This window comes from Pteropus medius, unplaced genomic scaffold, assembly GCF_902729225.1.
Source record: "Pteropus medius unplaced genomic scaffold, Ma_sr-lr_union100, whole genome shotgun sequence".
Classification (NCBI taxonomy): Eukaryota; Metazoa; Chordata; class Mammalia; order Chiroptera; family Pteropodidae; genus Pteropus; species Pteropus medius.
The window spans coordinates 1,156,106-1,172,307 of NW_024351543.1; the positions used below are offsets into that span (position 1 = coordinate 1,156,106).

Here is a 16,202-nt window from a genome sequence, read left to right on the forward strand (position 1 = left end):
CACACACACACACCCACACACCCCTCCCTTGCCTCTCTCGAGTCTCTGTACCCCTCCTGTGTGCACCAAATGGAACTGACAAAGGAAAGAACCAATGAGGTTAAAGTCTTTTGAAACCCCTGGAATACAGATGAGCTGGGAGGCATCTGGAAACAAAACCAGACACTTGAAATCAAAGAGACAAGTAAATTACTATCCTAATCTAGGAAGAATAACTAAAGGTGTCAGTGGGGTTCCATTGATAGCACTTGGCCCTGGGCCAGAATGCCAAGGGTTCAAACTCCACACCAGCTTTGGGCTCAGGCCCAAGACTTGCCACTGCAGGGAGCAGCAGCATGTGCAGCAGCGTTAAAGGTGTTGGCCTTCTGCAGAGAGGTTAAGTCCAAGTCCTTCTGCCTGTTTGTCATTATATCCCAGAGGGATGCAGAGATCACCCTAGCTTCCTCTCTAGTGCTTTTCTCAACAGGACAGGCTGAGGAGGAGTTAGTGCTCAGTAGCAGTATTTGCTAATATCAGTATTTTGTACAATTAGGGAAATGTCTTTTTTCTGAAGAGGCTGCTTAAAGGATTAAAGTATGTGCAAGAAAATCCAACTGCCCCCTCTTCCCCACCAAAAAACCTGATGTCTGTCCTAAAGATTCTTCCGTCAATGCAGAGAGCTAAGTTTGGAAATCTAAAACCACGTGTCTAAATGAAAGAAAATGTTTTCATTGGAACAGCTTACATGTCTGGTACACTTGCATAAAAACTATTGCATAGCATTTTAGAGCTAAAATTGCTATAAAATGCTTAATACAGTAAGAATAATTATGAGATTTTGCACGCACAGCTGGTATACAACTAAAGTCTCAGCAACAGATTCAATGGAGCATGGGAAAACCATTTATAAAAATTCCTGGTATGCCAGTCTAACTCACCATCAACAGCCCATCAACACTTCCTCCACTCTTTAGGTAGATGGGGAAGATATCTACCTACCAAATGCTTTATTTCTTCTTTCACAGATGTCATTAATATTCAATTCTAGGAATTCTTGTCATTACTTGATAGTAGATATATACACTGTAACAGGACACGAATGACCTGAACACAAGGCTTCTCCATTGAATGCAAGAGTTACAAATATATTAAGTAATGAATCAAGACAAATTATTAAGTCTACCTGCAGTACCCTTCCCCTTTTTTACTTCCTCTTTTTTTCTATTCCTTCATCTCTTCTTACCTTCTCAAGGATTCAAATCCTTGAGTTACTTCCTGGGCACTCTGGACCACCCCCAATCCTGCCATCCCCTGCCACAGCCAAGCTGACCTTGCCTTTCCCCTGCTGCACCCCAAGGGCAGGACTCTTCCTCCACTTTCTCCTCACTCGAAGTCTAACAGTTCTTTCTTCTCCATTCCTTTTAGCTCCAGATAATAATCACTTGAAAAGGAGCTAAAATAATTTGAATGAGCTGTTAATGGTTAATAATAATTTAATGTAGATTATTTCTTGGTAAAAAAAAAATGAACTTAAGAATCAACAAAAGAATCTTTTTATTATGGCCTTTTAGGCTCTATGGAAAACACCAGAAGAGATGAAATGATTCTGATCAGATTCTGATGATTGCTGAATATTCCATTGCATTGTTTGGTCAAAGGGAGAGAAGCTACTATAGATACATGGAAGCCCCCAAGGAGACAGGCTGGGGACACAAAGGCAGCATGGTACAATATCAAATGAATTGGACCGGAGTGGGAAAACTGAAGTTTGAGTATCCATGAACTTTGCCACCAAGTGTTTCAGCAAGTCATTTAGTTCCTTCCGTTGAGAAATGAGGCTCATGGATTAGAAAACCTATATGGTCCCTTCCAGCTCTGACACGAAGTTCATATCATGGCTCTCTCACTGAAGGTCGATTGGCTCTTCTGGTTTAGCTGCTTCCTCCAGTTAAGAATTAGAGGTTCTAAATATAAATGGCTGCCATTCTGCATGGAGCCACTCAGTGCTAAGGGGCATTGAGGCCCCAAGGTAGGTTTAAAGTCTCTGTCTACTACTTGCACATACTACTTTTGAGTTGGCTCTTTTAAATGCTATATATATATTTTCTCAGCATTTTGTTTCTGCTCATTTACTTAATTCAACAAACATCTAATGAGCACTTTCTATATATGAAACACAGAGCTACTTATTGAACATAGGGTTGAACAGGATACAATCTCTGCTTCCTAAGAAGCACAAATGAATCTACTATTCTTATTGATTCTATCTCTCCTTCACTTCTATGCACAAACACATAGACTTCTACAACTATAAAATCGGTATAGAAAAAATAAGAGGAATTGGACTTATCTAATCTGCACCCAATCCAAAGTACTGTTTATCTTCAACAAAAGGATGTGATAGTCATTTGTATTAGAAAATTATAGTCATTCAAATATGTACTTCAATAGTATAAAGGATATTTCTTGACATGTATTTTGAGGTCATTGATTTACATGAAGGACAACAATTTGGGTGGCAAGAAGACTATAAAAGTAAAACAACCCCTTCAGTAGGAATCCTGATAAAATTCTAGGATAAAATCTGTGACTCTTGGATATAGCCTCTGGGAAAGTGAGAACACAGAATATTTTTGTTTAGTCTTTTTTTAATGTGAGGATTTTGGATTCTTATCCCTCCAGAATTTCTCTCCTGCAATAACAATAACTGCCATTTATTGAATACATATTAAATTCCAGGCACTTCAAATGCATTATTGCATATTAGGACAAAGACTCTGCAGTGTAGATAATATTACCCTCACTTTATATATGTGAAAACTGAGGCTCAGAGAGGTGAAATAATTTGTCGATTATAACGGGAAATACAGACAGTGTGCAGAGCTGAGATATAAACTCAGGTCTGTCTTTGTGCCACAGAGCTCCATAACATTTCTCGGTTCTGCCAAATCGAAATATTCAAAAAAACAAGTAATCTTGCATGAACGCTTTGTTAGCAAACAAGGAAAACACCTTTTATAATCTTTCTTTACAGTCATTCATTGCCTTACGTACAGTATAATGAAAGTAGGAGATGGTTAAGATTTTTCTCAGTGGATCTGGCTGCCTTTTAATATATATTTGGACTGAGATGAATAATTACATTTGGGGCTTTTGATGTAAAAGAATGTGCTATTTGCTATTTGAGTAAGTATTTGTTATTAATTGATCAGACATGGATAAGGTATGTTATTATAACTATATTTACAGGTATGATTTACATTGTTCTACTGCATATTACTCTGCTGTTTTTCATTTTCTTGCACTATGAACTTTTTGTTTTGTTTTTATGAATTTAGTCACAGTTGGTTGTGTTTTGAACTTCGTAAAAATGTTAATACTAAGAAAATTTAAAAAAGAAAAAGAAAATATTTTCAGAATGATGTCAAAATCAAATCTACCCCTCACTAATTTGATTTGTAGGCAATGGAGAACAAAGTATTGCAAGCAGAATGCTTTTAAATACATCCTAATTACTTCAATGTGCAAATGCATTGACTAAACTGAAGCGTGCATTTAACACTTTGCACTTCAATTTTGCTTATTCATCTAAGTTCTATGGATAGCAATTCCATGAAAAAACAGGAGACGAACTTCACTATAGCCAGTCACTCTATAGTTATTGGGGGAAAACTATTGTTCTAAAGTTCAATCTTACTTCTCAAGTCAGTTCACTTTGGGAGTAATGCAGAAGATCATTAGTCAAAATAATACAAAATAACAGGCAATTTATTGTAGCTACTTGAGTTTTCCCAATTGACCCTGTCTTCCCTATGCTGCTCTTCTGCTTTCAGTGGGGTAGGGCAAGGGGGTGGGGGCAGCAAAGCCACATAATACTGATAGGGCAAGGTGGGGGTGGGGAGGGCAGGCTGGAGTGGGTGAGGCAGGTCATGCCATGGGGCTGGAGGTGATCTGCAATGAAGGCTGAGATGGAGTCATAATGGCAAGGTTACCTAGAGCTTGGTCTTGGACCAGCTCCACAAGAATCACCTGAGGAGTATGTGAAAAAAGACATATTTCAGGGTCTCATCCCAGAACAAATAAACTGAATGAGTAGCTCTTGAGGCGAAACTGAAAGATCTACATTTTAAACGAGCTTCCCAAGTAACTCTTGTGCTACTGAAGCTTGAAAAGCACTGGTTTATGCACTTAAGCTCCCTAATTCTATATCTACTGAGAGCACTGCTGGTATGCCTGTACCCTCTGTCCCAGTTGTCAAGATGCATGTGCAAATACAAGCAGCTTTCCTGGGAGGCATTAATTCTAGTAATAATAGCCCAAGGGCTTAGCCAGGCATGGTGCTGTTTAATATGCAAGATCTCATCCAATCCCCACAGCAAGGACTAAAAGATAAGTATTATTACTATTCCCATCTTTCGGATGAGGAAATTGAGATTTGGAGAGATTTAGTAACTTGTGGGTGTCACACTAATCATTGCAAGAGCTCTTAAGAACTACAACACTTTAACTCTTAGCTTTATAGGAAAATATGTTCTTGAAAGATGTTTACTCCCCAAAATGTTCATGATTTGGTGATAACACCATTGTAAAGAAACTTGCCTAAATGCTAGCAAAATTGGTTACATAATAATATACAGGGTGTGAGCATTTGTGTCTAAGTAACTTTTTTCCTTAGATTATTTTCATAGATACTAAAATAATCTAAACTAAACTGATTATCTTCCGTTAGTTCATTCAGCAATCACGTACTTTGCCAAAACCTGAGGTAAGAAATAGGACGCAGCCTCTGTTTTCACTGGACTTACAGTTCTGAAAAAGAGATGACCTTGTGTACAAATGGTTCTGGGTTAACTTGTAGTCAGAGGCCTGAGCTGGAGAAAGAGTGGTTCATTCTCCTGGCAGAAGAAGGAAAAGAGGGTGCGGTCTGGAAATTTTTAGTTACTCCAGCACTTTGCCATTGGCTAGTGTAAGGAATTTAGACTTTTAAAGAAGATTACATTTTTACTTACACAGTTTTGTTAAAAAGAGGCAGACTAAGTTACTTGTATGATTTAGGCCGATAAAACTTTATCTGGTTCATTTTTCCTGGCATCCAACTGGGTTTCTTTTTTGGCTAAATTCTGGATATGGAGCCAAGTAAGTTGTTATGTTTATGCATTCTTACATAGAGCAGCCGAGATTCTATTCTGGAGATGGGCGCCTGATAAATTTTATCAGTAGTAGTTCGTCCCACCCAATAAAAGTGACTACAGTGACATATTGGCTGTGTCTTTTACTTCGTTTTCATCTATTTCAATTACTCAAAATTCTATTATTAGATTATGTAATCTTTATACAATGAGAAATTTAGAAGTTAAAACAATTGAAAACATAAAGAGTGATCTAGATTTCTTCCCTTGTGATAATCTCATATACATGTAAATGTGGTTTGAACATATTAATGTCAGAACTGAACTAAAGAAAATGAGATTCTGGAATGTCAAAGTACAGGCTGAAAACCTAAGGCAAATGTACAGGATCAAAAAAAAAAAAAAAAAACCCCAAAAAAAACAAGGGAGAGAGAGACTCTGAGAAACACTGGGTAATAGAAACAATATATGATTCAAAAAATATACATCATATATTTAATATGATATGACTCCTAAAATCTGTATCTCAGATATTTCAGAAGCTTAATAAATAGAAAAAGCAAAACACGTGAATCCTTTTAAGAGGTGACAAATAGTACACATTTTTTTCTTACGGTGAATTATTATCAGATTTAAAATTAATTATTTAGATTTGTTGTTTGTTCAAAATTTTTATTTTTCTAATCATTAGAATATTCTTAGAACATTTTGAAAGTTTAAGAAAAAGAAATAAAATATCACTTAATTCTACCATACAGAGGTAACTATTGTTCACATTTTAATGAGTTTCCTTTGATTGTAACCAAATACTTTCATTTTTCTAACTTGGGATCATGTTAGCTATACAAGTTTCTTTTGGATCAGACAGTTACAGTTACATTATTTTATGAGCATTTCTTAGTAAAAAATTCTTTAAAGTATCTTTAATACATAATTAATAATTATCATATGTAATGACGTATAAATATTCCATAATTTGTTTATTTTTTCTGATTAATATTTAAGATTGTTTTCTCTTCTTTCATTTTTATAAATGACATTGTGATGAATATTTAGTATATAAATCTGTGTCTGAGTTCTATTTCTTATAGATAGATTTCGACAAGTAAAACTACTAGGCCAAAGGATACATTTTAAAGAGAGTTTCTTGATATTATAAAGCCATAATACTTTGCAGAATTTTGTGTCAACATATACCCCCACTATCCCCATTACATGAGTGCCAGTTTTACTGTACACGCACTAGCACTGAGAATTATTATTTTTATAAATAACGTCTTTGAGTGCTAGTAAGCTCAAATATTTCTTTCATGTGTTTACTAGACATTTGAATTTCCTCTTTCATGATTTGCCTTTTTATAAACTTTTTAGATGTTTTTTGAACAGCTATATATCTCAGTATCTTCCTATAATTTGCTTCTACTTCATCTCTGATGCTATCACTATACTCCAGACTCCCCTTATCTCATCCTGAACCGTGACATCATGTCTACCTGGTCTGTATTCCAGATTTCTTCCATTCTGATTCATCTGTAGACTGCTGTTTAACAGTACTTTAGAAAATACTGCTTTTATCATGTTAGTCCTGATCAAAAATCTCATTAGTTCCCAGTTATTTATGTATTGGCTAAATTCAACTGCCAATTTACTCAGGAAAAAATTAATCTCATTTGTGGATATTTCCTTATGAATTCTGTTGAATAACTTAGGTTATTGATGTGTAGAATCTGTAAACAGTTAAGTTTATACATGTAGGTATTTATATATAATATAGAGAAAGACACAATGCCAAGTACTAGGCATACACACTGGAAGGGGCTTTACAGAGCATCAAGCGCAACTCTTTATATTTAAAATGAAACTAACTCGGAGTTCACTAAGATACCCAAGGTCATATGACAGAACTGAGACTAGAAACCAAGTCTCTTGATTCCAAGTTCAGTGCCTTTTAAATAGAGAATAATAAAAAACATTTTTACAATTTAAAGAATAGAAATAGCTAGGAAGACAGTTTAATTTCAACGTATAAAAGATGGTTAAAATCATGCCACATAGAAGGCTTGAGTGTTCTTATAAACACATTTAATTTGTACTTCTTATAAACTGATCAAATATGTCACTTAGATTTCCATAAAATCTGCATGCTAGCAAATGATATAGTTTATAGTAGTTTGATTTTTCTTGTTAGTTAATCTACATTGTTTTATTAATCTGATTTACTATAACAGAAGCATCATATTTTTATTCTAGATGTTGCAGACCATCATTAAGTTTATTGGGAATATCTAGTGGTATTCAATGGAAAATACAATTTTCCTAGCAACTTCTATAAATCATCTCCTTTAACTATAATTGAGAATTTTAAAAACTACCTTTAAATGCCTCTATTTAAAAGTAAACAACATGAACAATTCTGGAAGAACACGGGCTATTAGCAATTGAATAAAATACAACTATTGCTATTTAATCACTGTTTCATATTCAAGAATCACATGGTATTTGTCAAATAAAAACTTAACAATAGTCATGGATGTGAAGATGGGAGTTGCCAAGTATATTTATTATTTGTAGAGGTAGGGTAGGGTAGAAGGGGCAAATGTGGAAAGAGCTACGAATGGGACTAACTTGAATAGGGGCTCATCGATTAATAAGGATTGATTCACAAAGCATGTTTTTGCCTAACAATAATATCGATAGAAAGAATATGTATTAAATCATATGGCTGTTCTACAGTTTACAAAATCTAACATTTATGCGAATAGATCATCCAGTGGTAAAGGGAGACTCTAAAGAGATCTCAGCTATGTTTTCTTTCTCTGTGTACATGTGTGCGCATACGAAATAGATCCAGTCGTTTCGTACTCAACAAATATTTACTGAGCACCTACTTTGTATCAGAAGCTCTCTACCACTAAATGATCCAGCTTTTTGTGATTATCTTGCCCATGGATATATCATAAAAATGAATAATCTATATATGACATAATGTATTATGACAACATATGAGAAATTGGGAGGGAGAGGAATGAAGAAGCAGGATCCTAAATTTCTCATTTTGTACAGCATACAATTTCATTAATGATGACAATTAAAGAAAATAGGCCAAAATGTTTTTTTAAAAAAACTATAAGAAAAAAAGAAAACTATGCTTTAAAAATTCCAAATTACTAGATTGATAACAAATAAAACATAGGTACATTAGAAAAAGAGAGAAGGAACCAAGGTGCATAAAAACATAGAAAATGTTAAGTAGAACTTCTGAGATAGGACCAGATATACTTTTTTACAATGAATATTAGTTAATTTAATTAATGTATAAAAAATAAACACAATAACAAAAGTTTAAAAAAAGCCACAAAATCTAAACATAGGATAGTACTTTAAGAGCACAGCTTTGATAGTAGAGAAAACTGAGTTCAAATCTTACTTCTGCCATTTACCAGTTATAACCTCTTTCCTGAAAAGGATTTAATTTAGCCTACTTTAGTCAATTTCCCAATTCACGAAATGAGAATAAAACTAACTGATTATGATGAGGATTTAATAAAATAATATCTATAAAGTTCAGTGCCTAGCACAACTCAACATTCAATAATAACATTTATAATATTTATAGCATTTATAATATTTGCTTTAAAATGATGTATCTAAATAACGGAAAGGTAAAAATCCAAAGGAGTGTTGTCCAAGACATACTGTTAACTGAATAAATTGATACACTACAAAATGAAAAGACCAAAGAGACTTAAAAAAAGGATCATTTCTGTAAATAGACTAAAAGCAGCAAAGGGGCCTAAAGCCACAAGCTTGCTGAAATTTGGATCCAGAAGAACATAGAGATGGTTGGGAACCTAGCTCTTTGGAGTAATGGTGCCAAAACACTCCATTTGAAATGGTGGACCCAAGCCTACCTCCCTACTTCAGCAAGAGGCTGCAAAAAATTTGTTCAACTGCTGCTTAGGACAAGAGCTTATATAGAACTATATACTGACAGTTGGAAGGATAAAAACACAGCTTCATGATCTTCTTAAAGAGAACAAACCGAAAGCTACCATTATCAGATTTGGATTTTGATTAGGAACCCAGGAATCCAGATAGAGGCAACTGCAAAACCACTGGTCAGGAATGTATGGAAAAAGAGGAGGGTAGGAGGGAAAAAAAGATGCCTGTATATGAGGAAAGGCAGGGGGCTGCTACCATGCCTATGCCTAGCTCTTCCTTCACCCTGCCTTGCTACTGTCCTGTGCTATACTGTCCTTCTCTGCCAAAGGGAGAGTGTGCCTGCTATGCCTTCTTATGCCTTTGTGCCTGTCTCTGTTCTCTGCCTGAGAGAGAACTCTAAGAAACAAAACACCTTCTACGGTGCATGCTTTTTTTTTTTGTGGCTGGGACATGGCAAACATGCCTGGCGTAACATGGGCGTGGCATTAACTCTCAAACAAAATCGTTATCTAAAAACAGCAAGAGGAAAATCTAATTAAGAGCTGAAGGCAGAAAGGGAAAATTGACCATTGGAAGAACAAAGCTCACATTCATAGACCGTAGATGCTAAAACAAATTAAACAAATCTTGTCAAGCTTTCTTTAATCGTGACCGTGGAACATTCAGACCAGATGAATTTGATTTTATAAAATTGCATGACAATGACCTTAACATGAGTCTGTTTACAAAGCTCAGAGATAAATAAAAGAATTATACCTGTAAAAGAACAAGAAATTAATAAATAAAACATACAACAATAAGATAAGAATAGGTGAATAGAACTGATCATTTTCTGAAAAATGAAAAATATTGTCATTGACATAAAAATGCAAAAGATGGGATAACTTAAGATGGGGCAACTTCAAGGAGATGATTGAGTTAGAAAGTTAGAAAGTCATATTCGCTCAGAAAAAGAAAATCACAGAAAATAAAATATATTTTCAGAAAATGAAAGAGCAGTTGAGATGTAGTAAATTGACTAGGAAACACCAATATATATAAGAATCCCAGTGAAGTTACTGACAAAGAAAATAATAAAGAAAAAGATAATAAAGCTGAGAATTTTCCAGAATTAGAGTCCTGAGATTAGAAACTATATCCTGAGTTCATAACTGGTAATTCAAAAATAAGTCCACACCTAGATACATTTCAGAAAATCAGTAAGTCATCAAGGATATAGAAAAACTTTTAAAAGTTACAAGAGGAAAAAGGCTACTTACAAAGGGATGAAAAATAGACTGATAGCAGATTTCTCTTAAGAAATGACAATTAACACAACAATAGTTTAAGATATAATTGAATATTATCTTCAAATGCTGACCAAAAATACCCAGAAAAATTGTTATTTATGATTAAAGATAAAATAAAGATATTTTTAGATATACAAAAAGAATGTACTACCCAGGCTCCCTCCTGAAGAATTACTGAAAGATGTAATTTGACAAGAAGAAAGGAAGTCATAGAATCCAAGAATAATGGTGGGCACAGTATGAGTATATATTTACTCATATATTTTAGTAATAACTAAAATATATGAGTAAATATAATGAAGCATTGACTATGAAAAATCAATGATAACTGCTTTCGTACTTGTTTAAAACAAATAGGTGAAACTAAAACTTCATTCAACAATTACATAACAAGATTAATACTTAGGAGTAGATAAAATACGCTAGGCACTTTTTTTTTTTTTTTTTACATTAGGGAGAAAACCAGAAATACTAAAAAGTGGATTAAAAAAAATGTAGTTATGTAAATATTTCAATATTTTAGCATGAGCACTAAAGAAACAGACAAGCCACCTATAGATTTCAAGCTCAGCAGTAAAATCCATGTACCAGATCACAAAAATCATTTCAAAAAATGTTTTTCAATTAAAACCATGTAAAACACATCTTCTTCTTATAGTGCAATTAAATTCGGAATCAGTAATAGAAATAGAGTAAATATATATTTAGAAAGTAAAAACACACTTCTAGATAACTCAAGGAGTAAAAATTAGGCAAAACATATTACAAAATATTTAAAATTGAACAAAACTACATATCAAGACATGTTATGTAGCCAATAAGAAACCTGAAAGAGAATTTAGAAACTAAAATTCATTTCAAAAAATAATAAAGAGAATTGAAATTAAATTAGGAATAATTCAATTCAGGAATTTAGAAAACGAAAAATAGTCTAAACTATAAGAAAGTAGAATAAAGAAAATAGTGTTGATAAAAAAGTGTAAAGTAATGATATAGAGTATAAAGATGCAATAAAGTAGATAAGCGAAATCAAAAGCCAGTTTTTGAAAAAAGCAAATAAAACAGAATGTCTAACAACTAAGAAAAGAAGAGAAAAGGCTCCGTAAATAATATTAGGAATAAGAGGGGACATACTTAAAGATAAAATGAAAAATCATAAGACTATTATGAACAATTTTATCAAATAAATTTGAAAGTGCAGAATAACTGTTAATTGCACATTTTTTCTAAAAAAAAAATAACTTCACAAAGTTGACTTAAGAAGAGACAGAACACTTGAATAAATCAATAAACATGGAAGAAATTGAACTGATAATGAAAAGTTCACCCTACAGTACCTATGCCCTACTGACAGAAAATACCATGTACGGATGATTTTCGAGCCAAGTTTAACCAAATCTTCAGAATAGGTAATCCCTATAATATAAAAACAGCTTTGGAAATAGGAAAGAAAAAGGAGAAAGAAATGCTGCTCAACGTATTTTATGAGACTAATATTACCTTGACACCAAAACTCTACCGTAACAGGGTAAGAAAGAAAAATTAAAGACTAACATCCACATGTAAACACATTACATAAAGTATCAGTAAATTAAACTGTACAGTGGGTTAAAAAAATCACCAGGATCAAGTTTTTTCCTAGTAATGTAAGACATGTTTAATATCAGGAAATGTACTAATTGTCATGTAAAATATTAACATATTAATGGGAAACTATCATATTATTAATGCAGAAAATATACTAGATAAAATTCAGCTAGTATTTCTGATTAAAGATGCATAGGCAAAGTATAAATTGATGGTGGGAACTTCCTTAACATAATAATTTTGACTTATCAAAATCCTAAGCAAATATCACATTTCTAAAACATTTCTATTGAAGAAATAGAACAGATTTTCTTAATATCAATGTTTCTAGTTAACACCATATAGAGTTCTTAGTAATGCAATAGGACAAGAAAAAGAGATTGAACATTTAAAAACTGAAATTTAAGAGAAAAGCTGTCATTATTTACTGATGGTATACATGTTTATGTAGAAAACCTCAAGAGAATTTCCAGTTTAGCCATGAGAACGAATAAGACAGTTCAGCAAAGTTGCTGAATATTCACCAATAATGACATATAAACAATGAAATAAAAACAGATTCTATACATAATAGCACAAAAATCTAAGTTATATGAGAAGAAATCTAACAAAATAGGTTCAAGCAAGACCTTTATGGTGAAAATTATAAAACATTATCAAGGACCATGAAGGAAGATCTGATTAAGCAGAGGAATATATATATATATATAGTCTGCTAATGGGCAGAAAGACAGAATGTTATAAAAATGTCAATTCTCCCCCCAGATTATTCTCTAAAGTTACTGTAAATACAAATAAATTCAGCAGGGTTTTTGCAAAACTTGACTAAATAACCCTAAAATTCTTACCGAATAGCAAAAGGCCAAGAAGAGTCAAGAGAAATTTAAAGAAAACAATGTAGAGAGATTTACCTTACCAAATAACAAGAATATTATAAAGCTATGGTAATGAAGGCACTACAGTATTAGCGTAAGAATAGAGTAACAGTCCATTGGATGAAATAAAGATCCTGAAAACAGATTTGATGTAGGCGAAAGATGGCATTACAAGTTAGTGGTAAGGGTGACTAATTTGTTAAATGGTGCTGGAGTAATAAGATTATCCACGTGGAAAAAAATAAAACAGGTTGCATGTAAGGTACTGTATACGAAAACAAATACAAAGGTTAGAGATCTAAAAAAGTAAACTTTAAAACTGTTAGAACAAAATATAGGAAGGTTTCATAATGACTTTGTCATATGGAAGGATTTCTTAAATGATATCAAAGCACAAATGATAAAGGAAAATATCAGTAAACTTAACTGCGATAAAATTAGAAGATTTTAAAAAATAAATCCTAGTATAGAGACAGTTAAAAGAGAAACTACAAATTGGGAAAAGATATTTGCAATCTGTATTTCCTAAAGGATAGGAATCCAGAATATTAAAACAGCGATAAAAACCCAAACCAAAAGCCATCCAAAATAACAACAAAAGCAAAACAAATAACTCAATAGAAAGATAGGCAAATATACAATAGGCAACAGAAACGAGGAAATACCAACGGTTTGCAGGTGAAAAAAATTTTGAAATAGGATATTATTTAATAGCCATCAGACGAACAAAAACTTTAAAAAGCCTGCCCATTGCAAATGTTGTGAAACATACGAGGAGGTTCTCAAAGATTGCTCATGAGAATATAAATTGGTACTACCACTTGGGAGAGAAATTTTACAGTCCTTAGTAAAGTTAAAACTGCATTATTTCTTTCACTTAAGCAATTCCTTCTCTGTGTTTAAACATGGATAGAAGTGTTAATTGCAGTATTGGTTGTGACTGGGAAACACTGTAAATAATCTCTAACAATGAGAGACTCAACAAATAAATGTTAGCGATATGTACAGTAGGATGCATTTTATGTCATCCATAATATACAGTTTATGTAAAATTAATTCGTGACGATGGCATCAGAATAGTTTTGCTTGTTTTCAACCTTTTGGTAAAACTCTGGATAATATCACCTCCAAGGGGACATGCAGGACTCTTCCTAGGTATGATAAATGTTTTATACCTTGGACTGGATGTTGCTATATGGATATATACTTACATAAAAGCTCATCAAGCTATACATTTAATTTGTGTACTTCACTGTATGTGACTTATAATGGAAAACTAAAAGATAAGAAGAGGTTCAAAAAATATTTCAAATTAATTAAAATTTGTTTAATCTAGGTGCCGAATCCTTGTATGTTCACATTATTCTTTATACTTTCATATGCTTGATCTATTTTACATTAAAATAATTGATTAGACAAAGACTATTGCTTTTGCTAACTAGAATTAATCAAGGTAAAAGAAAGTACTTAGTGTCATCTTCTCTTCACTATCCCTGACAACAGATCCCAATATTCCAGGAATCAATAAGTACTTCATAGCCAAACATACTTATAAAGTGATCATTTTGTTGAATCGAAAGCAAAACTTTCATTTCTTGACTATGTATAGGATGTAGGCTTTCTTAAGTGAGTAGCCAGAAGCATATATTGTTGATATGATGCTACCAACACACAAAGAACATCCATCCACTGATATTTTTCAACTGATGAAGTGGGGAATGCATTGCCAAGGACTTTTCTGATGTGAATCAACAGGTGGTCTGGCATCAATATAGCTATTTGTTCACTGGCTTCACCTCTGGTTTCAGAAAAGAAAAAGAGACGATACCTTTTCAATGCAGTATTTCGAGTCGACCATATGGAAAGCAAGGTTTTATTCCAGCCAATTCTCTTTCTCTCAAAACGTGGAGGAAAAGTGCCAGTCACTGCTACTCTTGCCACCAGCCATGGTACAGATGTTTGGAAAATGCAAAAATGGAGAAATGAAACAAAAAGAAAACCCTCAAAAATAAGTTTTGCATAAATGAAAAATAGAGTATGTAATTATCATAGGTGCAAAAAGGTAAACGCGTTTTTTATTTATCCTGTTGTGTTAAACTAAGACTAAAAGAGCCCAAACAAACGAAAACACTGATGTTTCGACTTAACCAGTGTTGTGTTGAAACTGACAATTACAAAGACCAACTGAAACCTGGCTAAAAGTGGGAACAAAAAACTGATTTCTTTTAATCTAATAAAAGATCTTTTATCTCTAAGAACGTTAGAATATGACCTATTTAAATGAACACTTATTAAAGAACAGATCCATTAAAAATATACATACATTTTCAGGCACCTAAATGGCAATAGAGTGTTTCTTTGAAAACTTTTCTGAGAAAAAAAAAAAATGGACTGAAATTATAACAGTTCCTAACATGACTCAGATAAAACACTTAGGAAGACATGTCTCCAAACTGTTCAAACATATACCCTTAAGTTGGCATAGCCAGCACGTGGCCCCAGTTCTTCCGAAAGCAAGTACCCTATTAGGTTTAAGCACATTAAATTATTCAAATAAGACTATCTTTGTTTAAAAGAAAGTTTAAAAAAATTTAATGTAATTGCTGAGAGAGCACATTGCCGGATTTGAAAGTAGGGCCTTGGTTCAGGCCCAGCTCTACCACGATCCTGTTGTACATCTTTGTTCATGTTATTAAACATCCTTGGGTCTAAATACCCACATCGCTAAGGGCAGCTGTGACACAGCATCAGAGCCCCATAGTGACGCTCCTTTCCAGCCTTAAAATTCTATGAATCTAATGAAATTAGTCTAACATAAGTTTTCTTTTCTTCCTTCCTTTCTTGCTTTCTTAAAATAAATAGACAAATAAACAAATAAGTAAATATATATTAAAGACACATACAACATATATACTAATCAGCTATCCCTCTAAATGGGAAGAGAGAAAATTTTTTGTTGTTGCCATTATCAATTCCCTAATGTGTATTTAAGAAGAGAGTTCCCATAAAAATGATTTTTATTTTTTTTCCAGAATCGAAAATAGCATATCATTTCTTTGCCATTTAAGTTCTATTAGGAAAGAGAACACAACATCATTACTGAAATCCTATTAGGAACTTTCAAAAGAAAAGAAAAGTCACTAAAAGTCCATTTTAAATTCAAATAGTTTGTTTTCATGTTTTCTTTTACAGAAAATATAAGTGCCACCACAAACTACTTTCATTTCCTTCCCCAGGGACAATATACTCAACTGGGTAAAACACAGGACCCTCTTCTCACACCCTTCCCACCTGCCTCCTGAAGTAACAAAGCTGAGGTATAGATTACAACATGAGATATTTGGGATGGGAGTAAAACATTTCATCTGGGAGACAGTACTGTGGTCAATGTGCCAAATATA

The 16,202-nt window shown here is 33.3% G+C and overlaps 1 long non-coding RNA gene across 15 annotated transcripts in view; it reads right to left on the minus strand.

Annotated features, from left to right (window-relative positions):
* Positions 1–16,202, minus strand: part of LOC120586611 (uncharacterized) — a 696,355-nt gene that overhangs the window by 169,553 nt on the left and 510,600 nt on the right. For 14 of the 15 annotated variants that reach the window (XR_005648748.1, XR_005648747.1, XR_005648746.1 and 11 more), the window contains one exon: positions 14,630–14,729. The exons of the other annotated variant lie outside the window; for it this stretch is intronic. This is a non-coding gene — a long non-coding RNA (uncharacterized LOC120586611). The remainder of the gene's footprint in view (positions 1–14,629; positions 14,730–16,202) is intronic. 15 annotated transcript variants of the gene reach the window in all.